Consider the following 12,446-nt stretch of genomic DNA (forward strand, 5'->3'; position numbering starts at 1 on the left):
TGGGTGTGTGTTGGAGGGTGTTGTGTGCATACATTGTGTTGGAAGGTCTCAATGGACCAACAGATACATTTATGTCCTCACATAGCATACAGTTGCATGGGGAAGAATGATGTTAATGAAATTGTTAGTTGAAAGTGTGGTGATTGGTCTGATGAAAAATTAGGGGACTCTGAGAATTCATACAGTACCTAATTTAATTCACACTTGGGGCTTGGGATGTGGAACTTCTTTTTTTTTAAAAAAAAGCTTTTTTTATCTTATTTATTATAATTTTATTGAGCATAGTTTAAATATTTTTACATTAATATGTACATATTTTTTTCTTTAACATAACCACAATATCATTATCACATCTGAAATAATTAACACTAATTTTTTAGTGTGATCAGATACTCAGTCAGTGTTTAGATTTTCCTGTGTGTCTCATAAAAGTTTTACAGTTGGTTTATTTAAATCAGGATCTAAACAAAATCTACACGTAACACTTGGTTGATTTGTCTCTTAAAAGACTTTTTGGCTCCTTCGCCCTTCTTATTTTTTCTTATTTTTCATGTAATTTATTTGTTGGATAAACCAGGCTACATGTCCTGTAGCATTTCCCAGAATCTGGGTTTTGCTGATTGTATCCCCATGGTGTCGTTTCCTGGTTCCTTGGTTCCCTGGACATCCTGCAAACTGAGAGTTATACCTGGAGGCTTGGGCAGGTTTGGGCCCAATTTGGTTTCCCCACAGGCTTCTCACCTGCTGGCTTGGCAGCCACTGGTGTTCCATATGGGAAAGGCTCCTCACTGAGTGCAGCCTCTAAGCTATAGCCAGCAGGGCAAGAAGAGTCATCCAGGGGAAAGGAATGGTGGTGTTCAAGGCAAAGGAAGCCATGGGTGCAGCTTGGGCATGAGAGAGGATGGGGGTGGAACTGAGGGCAATTCTGGGGAGCTGTGTGGGTGGCCAGGGAGAACTGCAGGAGGCAGAGACAGAGCAAAGCTGTAGAAATGTGGACTACTCCCTCAGCCTCTGTATCTTCCTCTGTAAAGTGAACGCGGTACCTGTAACTACCTCTTAAAGGGGTTGTGGATGTTAAAAGAGTGGATGCGACATATTCAGCACCAGTGTCTGGCCAATAGGAAAGAAGCAATACTTGTTATTTGTGATGCTGATGACAATGACAATGTGGAGGAGGAGAGAAAGGGAGCTTGGACTTTTCTCTGAGATCCATGGGCATCTATTGAAAGCTTTTGCATAAGGGACAGATATAATCAAATTTGAATTTATAGAAGCCTGACCTGTCTGTGAGATGACAAGTGAATTTGGGAGGTGCAAGAAAGGGGGCGAGACAGTAGTTAGGGGCTGAAGCAGATGCCTAGGAGAGAGGGGGCTGTGGCTGTATGGGGGCAATGTCAGTGGATATAGAGATAGATGGAATTATTGGGAGGTATTCAGAGAGGAAGCACAGAGAAGTGATAGACAAAGTGGATGAGAGAGGGGAGCCAGGAGTCCAGGAGGGTGTACAGGTTTTTGGCTTGAGTCACTGGCAGGAGGAAGGTGCCACCCACTGAGATGGGAAGTGGTCTCCAAAACTCCAGGATCCCAGACCAAGCATCAGCCCCAAGACTTTTATATTTATGTATATAGTGAATGTGTGCATGTGCTACTGTGCTAATGTATTTTGTGCATTTTAATATATGCAATAAAAGGAAATTATTTAAAAATCAGATAAAGATGAAATAAACAATATTTTAACAGATCTTGCTATGATTAAAATGGCTTCTTAATCTCATTAGCTGGTACAGCAGGCAGAATAGACACTCAGGGTAAGGTTCATCATTAACAATAGTGGATGTATAACAGTATTTCATATAGCCTTCTTGATTATTTGATATTTTTGCCAATTTCTTGTCATATCTGATTAGATTATCCAAGTTTTTAGCTCTTCGTGTGGCTGATGAAGAGCTTTTACTGGGAGTAGGGTGAGTGTCAGCAGCCTCAGGCTCTTGGGCTTTATTTATGCTTTATGGTATCAGAGTGGTTTGACTTGAGTATCTTTTGCAGGAATCTTTGAAAGCCACTTATTCCATCTCTATAAGGATTAGTTTAGTCTAAACTAGAAAATGTGGCCTGGAAATGCTCTTCACCAGGCATCTGTAAATTGCAATATTCCATGCTGATAATGAACATGGAGTTAGGGCATCCTGGCCACCCTTCTGCAGGTTGCCCTTGCAGGCTTTTCAGGACACATGGTCCTGACTATGGCCCAAGTTGAGGGTACTAGGTCCCATTTGTATATTCGGTATTACTAAAACTTATGTTTCTCTCATCTTATTTGATGTATTAAAAATAAATAGAAATAAAAGTGCGGGCACTCCACTTGGAGCTCTGGGTGGCTCCGTGCCAAGCTGGGGACAACAAAGAGCTTATCTGGAGGTCACTGGAAGGAGCAGGGCTCTGAGAGCCTGCTCAGGGCTGCAGTCTGGGCTCCTGTATTCCAGGCATCCCCTGAAGCTTTAGGGTAGCTCCTACTGGTGCTGGCAAAACAAGGGTGAGTGTATGGAATGAGAGAGGCTGACACTTCACATCCAACCTCTCTGGCCTCTTCAGCAGTGTGCCCAGGAGAGAAGCCTCAGCTTGCCTCAAGGCCTGGGATGTGCTGACGTGCACAGTGAGCACCGGCACTTTTAGCAGCATCATTTGTCATTAAAATGAATTTGCTTGGGATCGCTGCTGCCCTTTCTGAGAATCTCCTTCTCAGAAGGTCCTTGGGGCTGGAAGTTTGGGGTCCTTTCACTGTCCACTTATGTACACTTCCCTTCCACCCAGCCTGGACTGTGTGCGCCTGGACCAGGTTTTATTTTAGGGATGGGAATGATGGGGCCATGGTAAACGGAGGACCAAAGGTTAGAATTCTACCAAAGGTAAGAATTAGGTAATAGATTAACCAGGCAGAGTTGGAAGGAAAGATTTGTGAAGTTATTAAAATTGCTTGCTGTTCTAAAGCTGGTTATTATTCCATTGTTGCTAATTCTGGGTCCCAATGAATTCACAGGAGAGGAGTTTCACTGTGACCCCACCACAGCCAGATGTGCCCATGAAGGAAAAAGCCTGAAGGCATTTCGGGCCCTAATTGGTTGTTTCTGTAATGTTTTTCATTGATTGTGCAGCGGCAGTGCAAGCAGCTGCCCAGGGAGTAGAGCAGGCAAGCACTGGGGGCCTTTTCAGGAGGGTGTGTCTACCTGTCATGGGGCTGTCTGCTGCTGGCCTAGGAGATCTCCAAGCCCTTTTGGATCCCCCAGCTCTGGAAAAGGAGGCTGGCTCCAGGTGGGAGAAGAGGTAGCACTCTTGCCCCATTAGGAGCCCGTAGCTCCCGGGCTTTCCTCCTCTGAGTGATCATTTCTTTCTGAGGCTGGATTCTGCCCTCTGATTATCGCAACACATCGCCTGTTTGGTTTTTCTTGGTTTAACTCCCACACTAATTTTGTGCATGAATGAGTACAGTGAAACCAGTTTAATTTGCTGTTAATTCTCTGTTCAAAATATTCTCTTCTGTTTAAGGGACATAGTCGCTTTCATCTCTGCAGCAGCGTGTGAAAGCAGGCAGCTGCTAGGGTGGTGGAGGGGTGCCTGCGAGTGGGTGTCAGCCTGGGCCAGCGCGTCTGTGGTCTGTGGTGGGGGATGGCAGGTAAGCACCATGGGGGTGGACATTTCTCAGAAGCAACAACCCACAGTTGTTGGGGCTTTACACTTGCTGAGCCAGCTGATGGTTTGATTCTGCATGGGAAAAAGTTCATAGCTGGGAGAAATACCTCCTCACCCAGGGGCTATGGCTGAGAGATTTTGGCACACACGCTGAGTAGCTAGTCTCTTGGAGATCCCGAGTATGGGATGGGGAAGTGAATTCTACAGCTGATCACAGATAGTCAGGGAAGACATCTGACTGTCATTTAGGAAACACAAACTTTAAACATTCCTTCGAAGTGTCTAAATATAGTGTTTATACAATTTGTTCAAGCTTAGTTGGTGAAAGAGATCTGTTTTTGACAAAATGTTCTTGTTTGGGTCTGCTGTGCCTAGCTCTTTTACTTCTCTGCTTTAACTGGGGCCTTTTAGGGGAGCGGGCTTTGCACCAGGTGGCAGAGTGCCCAGTCACAGGACTGCACTTGGAGAGACAAATGATCTCTACAGGAGCTGAAACTGTAAAACAAAAGTAATGGGGCATGATTCCACAGCATTGGTCACCATGAGTCAGCCCCTGAGGACATGTGGGGGTGGTGGTGGCTGTGGGTGAGGGTCCTGCTTCACTCCCCAATAGCTGCATCAGTACCCACCTCCAGTGCAGTGTTTCTTTAGAATACTCTTGTAAGTTGCAGGTAGAGAAGGTTGGATAGACACTGGGGATCAGCCTTCCTCCACTTTCCTCTTTGGAGCTATCCAAAGTGCTGGCTGAGGGGGCCCCAGGAGCCTCTCTCTGAAGCCGACACATTATCTCTGTGAGTTTGCACATGCTGCTGACCTACCAAACTGATTGTAGAGTCTGCGCACTGCAGCCACTCCCCGCCACATCTTCCACACATTTCTCTTGTCACTTTCCACATGTCAGGCATTTCTCTTGTCATTCCTGGCATTACTGACTGCCCAGCATTGCCAACCAGGGGGCAGGGCAAGCATTCTGCTTTGGGAAGCACATGTGGTTTATCCCTCAGCCCAGCACATCTGTAGGGACCACCTGCTGGGAAAAGGTGCAATGGATTGGAAGCCTAAAGAAAAGAGGAAGAGCAAAGGCAGCAGGTGGTGAGGTGGTTTTACAGGGGCCAGTCAGTGTGGCCTGTGGAGTACACCACACTTCTGGCCTCCTCTTTTCCTGTGCTGAGGTCTGGCCAAACCTGGACTGACTCTTGGCTTATGTTTCCTCTTGGTGGTGACTAGGAGCCTTGCTGTGGACATTTCCTCCCAACTGCCCTCTAAGCTGTGAAAGCCAGACAGAGCCTTGCCGTTTCCCCATGATTCCCAGGCAGTCCTTGGCCTGTTTTGATTGAGCATCTTGCTGTTGGCTTCCCTTCTGAAGCCCCCTTTGCCCATCTGCTAGCTTCACTCCTCTGCCACCTGGTTTTGCAGCATTGAATTTTCTCTTGACTGATCTCCTTTATCATGCCTCTGATTGGTGGTTTCCATAAGATCAGAGGAGACTCTTCCGAGAGCCCAGGGCCCATGGCCCTTCTGAGCCCTCCCATGGTGATGCGATCCCATTGATGTGCCAAGTCCACAGAACCCCAGCTGACAAACACACTAATTATACACGTTCCTCTGCAAATTCATTAATGGCAAATGAGGCCTGTGTTCCCCATGTTTATTCTGTTTCCCTTTATACCCCTTTGGAAGGATTCAAATTCCCTTTTGAATTTTGTTGAAAACACTTAGCCCGAGGGGATAGCATCATCGATCAGAATTAGGCCAGTCATCTTCTGTAGGTACACTCTATTTAGATGACTTAGTAATATAAATTTAATTTAATTTAATTTTTATTCATTGAGTATCCTCTGGGTTCCAGCTGGTGATTTTCTGGTATTCTAGATGTCACACAAACTTTTGTGGAAGTTCATAGGTATGCTGATAGCTGTAAGAGTTTTTTCTTTTAATTGTACAATAAAATAATGAATGAATTGATCAAACATGAAAAGACAAGTTTTATATATCACTGATCAAATTCTTCTAGCATGTTTGTCCAGGCCACAACCCTTCACTATCTAGTGGTGGGAAAATTATATATCATGGGCCAAATCCAGCCTATAGTTTGCTTACATGAGGTAATGGCAATGGCAGAATTGAGTAGTTGCAACAGAGATCTTATGGCTCCCAAAGCCTAAAAGATGAAGTTTGCCAGCCGCCAGGGTAGATCATCATAACACTTATCAGAGCAGCCAGTGGGTCAGTGGTAAACCAAGGCCCTCTTGGACAATGTGCTCCTGGGTTGGGCTGGAGGACTTTACCTAGACCTGTGCTGCTTTGCAGCCCAGATGCTATCACCCCAGAGGTCTAGGGAGTTGAGCCACCATTCAACTGATGGTGTGGTGTTCAGTTTGTGTAATGAGATCTCAAACAGTAGGGCCAATGCCTGTCTCTTAATGGTCTTCTAAGATAAGATAATGCCTGTGAAAATAGTTTATAAACTCTAATGGCTAGACAAATGCTATTTATAAAAGGCATATATCTGAATCCAACTGTTTAGAAATAATAATAATTAGCACTGATAAGTGATTATTACGGGCCAGGTGGAGTGCTAAACACTTCACAAAAACCACTTCATTCGATCTTCAAATTAACTTGGGAAACAGGTATATTGCACCCATGCTACCGATGAGAAATCTGGGGCTCAGAGAGGTTGTGTGGGTTACCCAGTGCCACATTGCCATTATCCACACAGCTTAGATTGGAACTTTTGTCTTTTGACTTCAACTCCAGTGCTGTCTTAGTTGCACCATGGCTGCTAGGTAAGAGTCCACTAAAGGAAGTAGCTATGTATTTTCTTCTGCTGGTAGACAAAGCTTTGCATCATTTTTCTAAAGGAAGGGCAGGTGGGCCCAAAGCGCTTGGTGAAACATAAAGAAAACACAGCTTAGTTGTCTCTGGCCATTACCAGATTTAACACTGAGATTTGAATGCTGTAGAGTGAAGTTCCGTGTCATTTTGCTGAGATGCAAATTTGACCCACGGACACTAAGGTACCAGCCAGGAGGGATGCAAGTGCTTTGCTGTTTGCCAGTTATCATCATTGCATTACATACATTAGATTAACTCCCATGAAGTGGGGGAAAAGTGACTGACCCCCCTGCCCGCCCCCTCCCCACCAAGAAAGCCAGCCAGCACGGGTGATGGAAATCTTAATAAAGAAAAAGAGAATAGACGTCTTATGAGAAAGAGTAGAACTTGGCTGTATTACTCAATTTAAAAATTCAGTAAAGTCTTGGGCCATGCCCACAGTAGATGTCATTGATTGATTGCATTTCGGAGGTGAGGGATAATTGTCTATGCCTGTGTTTGCCCCACATGTACTCCCCTCTCCAGCCTGCTAGAATGTGGCCTCCCCTCTCCAGGCCTCCAACATGCTCCTGCTCTTAAATCCAGAGTCCTCCTAGTGCAGGGTTAGAGAATAGAAATTTCCAAGCTTCCTCCTTTGAGGTGCTGCACACCACAGCTGGTAGCCAGGCTAGGGTCTCATTTCCATCTTCTTCCCTCACTGATTCAGTCACTGATGGGCTTGTGCTTTGTGTCCAGCCCTTGCCTGGGAATAGTTCCTGCCCTTAGAAAGCCCACACTGCAGTGCAGTAAGCTGTGTATCTTATCTTCCTTTTTGCAAACCCTCTTCTCTCAGACCGCAAACGCATGGTGTGGGGCCTTCTGCGTATGCATCTAGAGGCTTCAGTGTGTCGGCATGGAGGTGCTAATATTCCCAACAAACGCGAGGGCTGGGGCCATGCCAAGCCTCTGTGACTCTGCAGCTCTGTGAGTTCTGAGTGATAGAGGGGCTGGCCGTCTCCATAGGCTGTCTTGGGCCCAGGGCCCAGACCTCCAGCCATGCTTCCAGAGGCCCTGTGCCCCCATAGTATCCTACCCGGGCAGCCTGCAGGGAAGGGGATTTGTTCCCTGTGCCTGTCACTCTGCGCTGTGTGGAGGGCAATGGGGCTTTTGTGAGTTCCCAAGTGAACCCACTGGCCCATTGTCTGGCCCAACTCTCCACAGAGCTCCACCAGCGTGGTGAGGACAGGGGCAGGGCTGGGAAAGGCCTGATATATTCCTGGCCAGAGCTGCAAACACTATTCATCCCAGAAGCACCCTGTTAAGCAGCAACAACAGCACAAAGAAGGAGGAGAAAGGAGAGAGTGGGAAACAAGGAGGGAGAAGGCGTGAGGAGGGAGAAGGAAAGAGAGGTGAGGAGGGGGAGGAGGAGGAAGGTGAGGGCAATGAGGAAGGGCACCTACAGCATGGAAGAGGAGCTTCTTGTCAGAGTCCTTCAGGTCCTGCACATGGATTCTGCAGAGCCACGTTTCTCCTGGAGAGACTATAGGATGCTCAGTGGAATTCATAAGGGAACAGATAGAGAAATGAAGTGAGCCTGATGGTGCCATGGGGCTCCTCAGACAGTTGTTGTGGTCCTGGAATCCATCAACAGAGGTAGGATGTGCCCACCAGGAAGGTGACAGCCCACTTTTTCCCTGGGCTGATCAGACCCCGTGGAGCATATAGAGCTCAGCAATGGGTGCTGGCCCATCAGAGAACAGTACACACAAGGTGGTGGGGGCTGGAAGAAAAGCTGATGGACCCAAGAGTGTGGTGGCTAGGAAACAGAATGCTCAGGAGGTCCTGGCCTCTCATAATCTGAAGGGCTGCCATGGAGAGAGGAGAGTAGTTGATTCTGTGGGGGGCCTTTCAGGAACACAACAAGGGCCAAGGGAAGGGAATCCCAAGGAGCCAGCCTTCTGAAAGTTGGAACCAGCTAACAAGAAAATGTCTCCCTGGGAAAGTAGTAAGTGCCTCATCTTTGGAGGTGAGCAAGCGGAGACTGCGTGACCACCTGGGGAGGGTGCTGTGGCCAAGGCTCAAGCTTGGGGTGGAGGAGCGCACCATGCCTCCGAAGCTTTTCAAGCCTTGAGAGGTTCTGAAATGAGAGCCAGGCCCAGACTTAGGGCCCATCTTCCACTACATTTTGATAGCAGGCAGTGCTATGAATGAACAGATGAAATCTGGACCCCATCATGTCCAAGCTGAAAGACACAGAACAGACAAACGCTCCAGATCCTGAAGCTACTCACCTTGGTCTTTTCTCAGTTCAGAAGGAAGAGAACCACTGGTGTCATTTTTCCTGAAGTCTGCTCTTTTGGCCTCAGGAAAAGGATGGGGAGTCTTGAGACCACAGCCCCTCAAGGAAACCTTCACCCCCACCTCCACAGGGAGAATTCAAAGCCAAGTGGACAAATGACTCTCTCCGTGAGCTTCCAGCATTACAAGAGGAAGAGGTGACTTCCAGATTGCCCCCGACTGCCCAACGTTAGGAGACCAGGATCAGCACTTCAATTTCCACTCAGGTGCAAGTCTGAGACTTCAGTCCAAAAGGGCCTAGAGTGATCAGCCAACCCCAGGAAGATCGAGAAGAGAGAGGTCCAGCCCCACACAGTGTGGTTGGCTGCCTCCTAGTCCATTCCCTCCAACAAACGAGTATGTAAGGCCTCTCTTCAATCTCAGTTTAGCTGCTAAGGGAATGATTCCATAAAATGTCTGCAGTGTATCTAAGAGTGCCATCCTTAGGCCTGGGGCATCTGGGTTGTGATGTGGAAGTTATCTAGTCCCTAAGGCTGCAAGTCCAAAGGCCCTAAGCCTTTGGAGCCTTTTTGAGTGTGACTGCTCTGGCCCTGGGAGGTTTGAGGCCCAGGACCCCTCCTTGCCCTCCCTTCCTCCTATAATGGGTAGACCAAATGCTTACAGCAGAGTAGGAGGGCAGGAGGGACTCTAAGGCCATCATGCCTGTTTGCCCCCCACTGTGGAAAACCAGGACAGCTCTAAGGCCAGCATGGGAGCTCTGCCTTGACCTTCAAATTCCTCCAAAGACATTTATGCACAGAGGCATTCACTGCAAGAGCTCTGTGAGGCTGGTGAGGAGGATATTTATGGCATTGTGAATATTTCGGATCTCAGGACATGCTGGATGCCAGGAGCCAGTCAATGCTATTGATTGGGAAACACAAATAGAAGTCTTCCCAGAGTACTCTCCAGATATCTTGGTGATAACAGAGGACATAGGAGCATGAGTGACAGGCAGGGCTGGACATGCATTCCCTGACAAGAAGGGGTAGAACGGCAAAAGATTCATTCCTGCAGTTGGGAGCATCTGTGGAGTCAGAGGGGTAGCACTGGAGGGGCCTTGGGCATCTTCCCATTGACCCCTGGCAACTGCACAGCTAGAGGAGGTCAGAACTATGATCTCACAGCCAAGAGTGTGCCATACTCTCATTAGGCTCCTCTCATGGGTCGGCCCTTGGTGGTCCATTGATTCCAGCACCATCCTCCCCTTGACTTCCTGTGCAGTTGACAGCGGTTGTGTGGTACAACAGGACAGGGTGAGAACTGGGAAAGAAAAGCTGTTGCAAGCACTTCACAATCAATCCCGTGGAACAGGGCGAGATGGATAAAAAGTGGAGTGATTGAGACCTGCACTGAATGGTGAGACTGTGCAGAGTTCAGGAATGGGACAGAGTCAGTGGCTTAAGTTATCGGGGAGGCCACCTGGAGGAAAACGGACCAGGCTTCCACCTTGCATCCTGCAGCCTTTGAACTCCTGGGCCTGGATCATGCAGCAGGAAAGGCTCATTGGCCATCAGTGGATGCAGTGGACAGGGCATCTCAGAGTGCAAGGTACTCTGCAAGGTGTGGCAGCCCATGGGTGAGAGTGAAGATCCTGGCACTGTTCTCTCAGAGCCTGCAGGGAAATGGAGCAGGAAACCACAGAAAAGGCAGCACAGAATGCAAGCCATGAAGAGCTGGGCTAGGGCTGTTTGTGCAAGGTGGGCTACATCTTCCGGGGAGGAGGAGAGCCAAGGCTGGGCAGTTAGGCAAACTTCCCAGAGGGTCGAGAGGGATGATGGTGGGGTTTTAGAGGGCTGGAGGGATTTGGTGGGGTGGAGTCAGGGTATGATGCAGTCAGCTTCTGTCTGAGGGAAGACTCCTGGGTAGGAGTCTGGGGACTGCAGTAGGCCAGCCTGGCTCTCTGAAGAGGGGTGGCTGAGGTCTTGAACTGGAGAGGTGGCAGTGAAGTAGGCTATGAAGACTGTATGTGAGGGGAGTGGTACCCATGGAGCAGCAGCCGCTGGATGGCAACACTAAGAATGGCGAATATTTGGAAGAGGATGGCAGCAGCTGGTGTCAGCCTCCTGGGGGTAGCTGCATGGTGGTGCAGCCTTTGGAGCCTCAGCAGCACCAGTCTGGTCTGGGATGTGTCCAGGAGAACTTGAGAGCCTCTGGGCCAGCCCCCACTCTTTCCTTCCCTGACTGGTTGCCCCTCACTGGCACATCCCCAAGCCCCCCACAGCCATCCCACCCAGGGCTCCTGGTTCTCCGGAGCTGCTGCCAGTGCATGCAGAGGCCCTAAGGGCACAGCTCAGTGCCTGTGCCATCTGAGAATTACTGTGCCACAGATCAATCAGGACTGAGGGCCCAGGAGGGCCTGGCAGGGAGAGGCAGATGGCAGTGTATTCCTTCTGATTAACGAGCCTGGGCCACCATCCATCGCCGGCCTTCATTAGGGCTGGAGAGTCATTTTGCATGGGCGTGCAGGCTCTCCTCCCCGCTCTTCTCCAGGGTGATTGATGCCCCCTGGGTGCCTGCATCCCCATGAAGTGAGAGGCCTTCTCTCATCTCGCCCACAAAGAGCAGGAGGCAGCAGGTTTATTATGCACGGTTCTTACCCGTGTGCCATTGGTGCAAACTCATTGGTCTGTCAGAGTTGCTGGGGCAAACAGATTTAATCTCCCTTAGAATTCATGGTGCTGGAAGACTGGAAAATGCCAGGCTCCTAAATTTTAATAGGTCTTTGACTCTCACCACAAAAATGCAAATAGGTGTAGCACTGAGTAGCAGTGAGCTTCTGGCCAGGCGTGCACCATCAGCATGCTGGGACATTGATTTAAAGGTTGTTTCTGGACCCCAGCATGCCTGTGTGGCTCTCTTTCCTCTCCTGGCCTCTGCCTCTCTCTCTTTGCTGCTGGATTGGCAGAAGGGTATGCTCTGTGTCAGGAAGGAATCTGAGTCAGGAGAAGGTGAGGCTTGGATAGAAGACTGCCTACAGGTCTGATTAAATGCCCCCTGATGCCTGATGGCCTGGGAGTGGGTGGGGCTGCCCAGCACCACGCCTGGGCCAGAGGGCAGCCTCTGAGGCCTGCCTGTCTGTGCCCACTGACATGGTCTGGCGATTTTGGCTCCCGCCTACAGATGTTTGATGCTGGAGAGGTCTTGGCGTCCCCAGCCATGGTGGTAAGACCCAGTTTTCTTCTTGGTTATCTGACTGTGGCATATTTGCAGACATAGGAAAGGGCACCTGTGGGCATGAAAGGGTGTCTGGCCATCTTTTAGGATTTGGAGGAATCTGACATTTCCTAATATCAGAATGGAAAAAGGAGCTGAGATAGAAGGAAAATAAAGCAAAGGACTGTGGCTGTTTGGGACTTTGGTATCCCAAATGAAAGGCTTTTTGGTTTTCCATTTTCCTCATTCCCGTGTTTGTCTCACTGGCTCAGGACTTCACCATTATTGGAGAGCAGCGTCAGTCCTTGCATCCATAGTTGCCCCCGCCCATCAGTGAACCATATGGAGATGGAAGTTGTGCTAAGAGTGGGGAGGCCAAAGCGAGGGAGGCCCAGAACACCCTCAGTGGTGGGGAGCACACAGAGGTAGTGGAGGCTGCAGGGGCATGG

General features: G+C 48.9%; 1 protein-coding gene across 2 annotated transcripts in view; it reads left to right on the top strand.

Annotated features, from left to right (window-relative positions):
• The window catches only part of EPHB1 (EPH receptor B1), a 446,794-nt gene that overhangs the window by 106,456 nt on the left and 327,892 nt on the right, over positions 1–12,446 (top strand). The gene's annotated exons all lie outside the window — the stretch shown is intronic.

The sequence above is a fragment of the Pongo abelii genome, chromosome 2 (assembly GCF_028885655.2).
Source record: "Pongo abelii isolate AG06213 chromosome 2, NHGRI_mPonAbe1-v2.0_pri, whole genome shotgun sequence".
In the NCBI taxonomy this organism is placed as follows: Eukaryota; Metazoa; Chordata; class Mammalia; order Primates; family Hominidae; genus Pongo; species Pongo abelii.